We start from the raw sequence: 6,558 nt of genomic DNA on the forward strand, positions 1-6,558 counted from the left end.
TACTTCAGCCATGCCACAAGAACCCACAGGCTGTAAATGAAAACATGTTTTTTTTTTTGTTTTCAAGTATTCACATGCACACAGAGTTTGTCTGTCTCTTATTTGTATATTTCTGTTTGTTCACCAACACAATTTTGTGAATTTTACCGCAAAAGAGACTTTAAATAATCATCTGCAGTGTGATGCAGACAGAGCAGTCTCTCGACTGTTTTTTTTAGGACAACACATGGGTTTTCTTGGTTGCCTGGGCTCTGAATTGGACTTGTTTTTTCATGTTGTTGTGGCTGAAGTAATGTTTTGGAACTGCACAGCACGCTTTGTGATAACCAAGTGCAACAACCATGCTGTGCTCAGCTGATGCACATCAAGAGAGAAGGGATAAGATGTGAGCGACGTTTGGGGGCATGGAGACACACTCACACTAACACACACAAACACACACAAACACACACACACACACACACACACACACACACACACACACACACACACACACACACACACACACACACACACACACAGAGCGCCCACAGAAAGTCATCCAACTTCAGACTGGATCATTGTAAACAGGCTCTCTGCTTCCAGGCCCTTATGGTTATGCAAGAGCTTTATTTTGAAGGCTGTCATGTGACATTTGGTTAGTGGCATGTCTCTGTTTTTGGAGGCAGTGTGTGTGTGTTGGGGGGGGGGGGGGGGGGGCATGGCCCAACTTTAACTCACAAACAAACTGCTTTGCTCTACCTGACAATACAGAGTGAGTACATAATGTGAAAGGCATTAGATGGACTGCTCTGTGACTTATGCAGTGCCAGGTCCTGTTTGATTATATTATTCTCCTCCATGAGTGGGCTTGACATTCACTGATACAAATTATGGGTAACACTTTAGAATAACGATCCTTTATAAGGCATTTATAAGCAATTAGTAGATATTAGTAGATAGTTAACTAATCATGAACAAAACACATACATTTGTAAATGATTATTAAAACACGTATTACTTAAGTTACAAGACATTTATAAACTATTAGTAGATATTGAACTAATCATGAATAAATATACATTTACATGATTTGTAAATGATTATTAAACCATTTATAACTAAAGTTGTGCAACATTTATATATGATTTAGGCATTATTAAAAATGCTGTGTCAACATTGTACATGATTAATTCATCAACTAATTTTCAATATGATCAATCTTATTAGTAAATTATTGGTGAAATAGTGCAGATGTGTTAAAAAACCCACTGTACCACCATTTGTTTATTCATGTTTAACAGATGATTTGTTAGGCATTCATAAAAAAAATCTACATCAAACAGTGACAGAATTAGGAGTACAGAGTATAAGACAAGGGGGAAGTTGTAGGTTTCAGCAGTGAGGATCACTTCCGCGTTCAAAAAGCTGCAGTTCCTCGGCTGCCGCTGGGGGCTGGCTCCAGAAGTGAGCAATTCTCCATTGACCCCCATGTTAAAATAGCCAAATTTACAGCCTAAAAAAACGTATTTACAGCCTGGTACATTTTTTGTTTTTGGTCTCTCTTAATAGTTTCCGCCTCCGTGAACACCGTGGCCGTTTTAGTGTTATTTAGGCTTAAAATTCTTACATAAATTAGGGCATGGTGAGTGACAGCCCATAGACAGGCACTGGCAGTTAGCTCTTTGCTAAAGCATCGGCTGGACTCGGCGGCTACATCCAGAGGCCTACGGCTACCTCCAGCGGTTGAAGTTTCCGTGTTTGTTTGCCAATGTTCGGATAAGTTTTGTGACAGTACGGCTTGTTGTAGTGTAGACTGTACTAACCGACCGTCGAAGGAGTCTGTTGCAGTTTTTTTCTGTAAGTAAATTTCTCACTATTTTACCTGGATGTTTGCACTGATTAGCATGTATTAGCATATTTTGCCGCTGGCATATGACTTAATTGCCGATTTATGGTCGCTGCTGATACAGATAGAGGACCGGAGCGGATAATGTTAGGAACGCTGTTGCGGTGTGTTCCGTGCTCTCAGAGTACGTTTATTGTGGCAATACTAGGCTACAATTTTATTTCGTCTCATTTTTCTGTTTAAAAAGTCCGACATTGAGGGACAGAGCAGCTCCGTCAGTAAGCGGCTGCTGTTGTTTGTGTGCTGCTGTAACTGTAAGTGGATAGTGGATGGAGGTAGCGGTGAAAGCCGGTAAATATTAAATATTGCTCCGAGCTAAGTGGGCGGGTTCCTGACCGGCTGGCCCCTGGAAAGTACACTCCCACTAAAATCCAAGATGGCGCAGCTCAAATGCCCATAGTGTACTCCCCGAAACCAATGGGTGACGTCACGGGTGCTACGTCCACGTTTTATACAGTCTATGTGTGAAAGCAACACCAGCACCACGACAGAGGGAGAGTTGGCCCTGCAATTTATGAGAGCAAGAGAAGCTGTGTCGCTGGAGAGCATGCTGAACATCTCTGAGTCACATTTCTGTGCAAATTGAATTTAACTTTGTTTTATTTACTTTATAAAACTTCAGGAAGCTATTTATTTATTCATTTAACCTTCCTTTGTGGTATATTTTTCTTTTGCAGCCATTTAATCAGTTTGTGGTGTTTTTTGGAAGTTTTTTCCCTTCTGTCAGCTCTCTCAATATACTGGCCAAACCAGGCATTTTATATGAATTGAGATATTGCAACCTGTTGACATTCTATCAGGTCAGCAGGCGTCCTCCTGTCTGATTCTCACATGAATCGGGAATCGATAAGGGAATCATTAAAGAATCAGATCAATAAGCATAACTGATAATAGATTTGACATCCATAACATTTTACCAATTCCCATCCCAAGTTATAACACAATGTTATAGTAACTATCACTTTTGATTAACTAGCTGCCACTGGTCCTTTCTGTGTGGTTTCAGGTATCCTATTGCCACCGTCCCCCACAGCAGTGTTGTCGGCTTTAGTTTAAGGGACATAATAACATCTGCAAAAGATTTATAGATTTTTTTTAATGAATGCCTAACAAATCATCTGTTAAACATGAATAAACAAATGGTGGGTTTTTTTTAAACACATCTACACTATTTCACCAATAATTTACTAATAAGATGGATCATACTGAAAATTAGTTGATGATGAATATGTAATGTACAAACAATGTTGGCACAGCATTTTTAATAATATCTAAATCATATATAAATCATATATAAATGTTCAACTTTAGTTATAAATGACTTTATAATCATTTACAAATGTATATGTGTTTTCTTCATGATTGGTTAACTATCTACTAATATCTACTAATAGTTTATAAATGTCTTATAAAGGATTGTTATTCTAAAGTGTTACCAAATCATGACTCATCTTCCAAAATGTAATAATCTTTAACTGAACTCTGCTGCAAAAACAGCATCAGAAAGACAGTAAATGTTATGCCATTATTTACTTATTGTCTTGGTCTGCAGTCAGCAGATTATCAGTTTTGACGTAATGATTTTTATTTGTGACCCAAACCTCACAAGGCTTGCAACAACGGATTATGTAACAACAATATATAATGAAACATTTTCTCAAAATTTAATAAAATGGTCCCCAAGACGGGTTTTAAATCTAACTGGCCTGTTAATGAACCATGTGATAACACTTTGAAACTGTGCAGAAGTTGGTTCGATAAAATGCACCACTGCTGAAAACCTTTATCAACTGTAAACACATGTAGCACACAAATGAAACCTGAGATGTCTGTAATTTTCTGTTGCTGCCAACACCATTATGTGAAATTGGGTCTTTAAAGTCTTAGCAGTGCCAGTTTAAAATGGTTTACAGAGCTTTTTTTTATGTGTTTTCACCATGTCATTATATCACATCGTTCATACTTGTTTAGAATGAAACTCTCTGCCACATCCTGTGTTTTGCTGTTTCATTTCTAGACATAAAATTGTGAAAAAAAAGTCACACCAATCTAGTTTAAAACCACTCGTCAGTCTTATAATGTGCAAAAATATTACATTCAGTCATTTATTGTGTTGCAGTTTCATCAAACACAGTTACTCAGTTTAGACAGGTGGTATTATTATTATTATAGTGATATTTTCTCATGGAGAAAGGAACGAGAGAGAGAGAGATGCAGAGTGGACATAACCTCAGAAAAAAATCTGTAACATACAATATGTTTATGTTTAGCTGCTGTACAACTATGTTACAGTCACATGTGCTCACATACACACAATAGGAAAACTGCCAGTAGGCATTGGTTTGAGGCCCAGGTCCAGATCATATTATAATTTTATAGCCTCTCTCCTTGTCTCAACGTTTATGTGTGTGTGTGTGTGTGTTACATAACATAAAGTATGAGGGGCCAGAGTGACATCAGTACTGACCCTTAATGAGCAGAGTTGAAATACAATCTCCTCTCTCCTAACAAGCTATAACCCCAATCAATGTGTGTGTAGACAGCTGCTCAGTGTGTGTGTGTGTGTGTCCAAAAAAGAGGCAGCAGTAAAGAGAAAGTGAAGAAAAGAACATAAGACAGAGCGACAGATGGGGAGGAGGAGAGAGGAAAACACTAACAGATAAATAATCTTATGGAAAATAACAGAGTGGCAGTTGAAAAGAGAAACAGAACCTCACAGATGATTACAACATCTGGAGCACCTCCTGCTACATTAATCAGACTGGGAAGCTGATTTTTACATCTACAGTGTGTACTGTATGATAGAGTCTTAAAATGCACCAGTTTGATCCACAGATCTTGAATCTCTAACACCAGCCAAAGTGAAATCCTTCTCAGGTTAAGACTATTCTTTACACTGACTCACATTCAAACCCTGGAGATTTAAAGTATAAACCTTAACCATTAGCTCAACATGGCTAACTCCAGTTTGTAGTCTGACCAAGTAGTGGAGTCAAAGAGTGGCTCCATTGGTCACCAGACTCAACACTGTCTTGTGTTTTTGTCTTTGTCTTTTTTTTGTTTTTGGTGTGCAAAACCAAACCTGCATTATGGTGACACTGTCTCCTAGACATTCATACAGTGCGGAATAGTTTTCTCAGTCATGTAAGAACTTTCTGAAATGTTGAGAAGCAACATTTCTTTTTGAATGAATAACCATAAACAAGTTTACTGATGCTTTAATCACTAAAAGCAACATTTCCTCAAAAAGAAATGTAGTGTTTATTACACAGAGACAAACTCTGTGTAATGCAACATGTTTCCTTCAAACCTATTTGGTGATGCAGATTAGTTGTTTATATACTTATAATTTCTAAGAGACAGGGTTAATTGATCTTATATTCGCTAACATACTCTTTCTAACTTGTATTGATTGATGACTTAAATATCATTAGAGGCTGTTTTACATATTGGTGGTTGTATAGGAAAGCAGACATACCATGGTACAAAAATCACAGGTGTTAATACCAAATTTAGTGATGGCTTTAGTGAATTCCATTCAGCTGCTTCAGTGTCAGGTTCATGGTGTTGTTCACACACTGTCACTCACAAACTTACGGCTCAACATGACACTGATTCCTGTGCCAGCTGAAGTGAACGCTGATCTCAGCCTTACCACCCTATGAAAATTGTTTGGCTCTGCCACTACTCAAACCTTAACCCTTAACTTCAAAAGCCAAGTCTTAACTGAATCAGAAGATGAGTCCTGAGATTGTGACTGTGTGAACAGATTTTTGCCTCCACAGTGTGATTAATGCAAGCAGACACATGAACAAATAGATTCAAACAGACTGACTCACTCACTGGAGTCTGTGCTGAACAAGTGGAGCTACTGCCTGAATGTGCTTTATCTCTGTCTGTTCAACCCCTGCTCTCATACAAACACTCTTTTTCCTTCCTTTCCTTATCACTTTCTTTTTCTGTATTTTCCTGTTGGACACACTGTGACCTTGATTCTGTCTTGGTCTGTTTCTGTTCCTCATCTTCTTTCAGTGTCCATCACACCACATCTTCCTCTCTGTTCTTTGCTCTGCTTTTCTACAGGTTGTTTATTTGAGTAACAAGGTGTGTGTGTGTGTGTGTGTGTGTGTGTGTGTGTGTGTGTGTGTGTGTGTGTGTGTGTGTGTGTGTGTGTGTGTGTTTGCTGTATTTGAGATTGCACATGTGTTTGCAGGTGTGTTCAAAGTTCACTGAGCGTGTCATGTGGCATTTACACAGTTGAGAAACAGTGTGACACACACAGTTTACACCCACACGGCTCCCTCACACTCTCCTCCTCTGCACAAACGTCTCGCCTGTGGACTGCTAACAACAGCTGACCACTGCGTTTACATAAGCACATCACTGCTGATAAGGCCACATACATCATAGTCAAGGTCAAGAGGCACTACTTTTTCACAGCTTGATCACATCCCTGAACAGATGCATTAGTATTCCAAATGTCCCTATGGAACTTGTGCTATACGGAGTAAGGTATGGTATTTGCATGTATCTCTCTCGTGCAGATAACATGGACAACTCCCTGCAACTGTATATGGGTTTCTTGGTGTCATTACACAAGCTTATCTAGGTTGTTGTAAACAGTTTCACGTCATTACATGTTTGATCTGATGTTGCCAAACTAGGCAGTA

This window comes from Toxotes jaculatrix, chromosome 1, assembly GCF_017976425.1.
Source record: "Toxotes jaculatrix isolate fToxJac2 chromosome 1, fToxJac2.pri, whole genome shotgun sequence".
Taxonomy (NCBI): Eukaryota; Metazoa; Chordata; class Actinopteri; family Toxotidae; genus Toxotes; species Toxotes jaculatrix.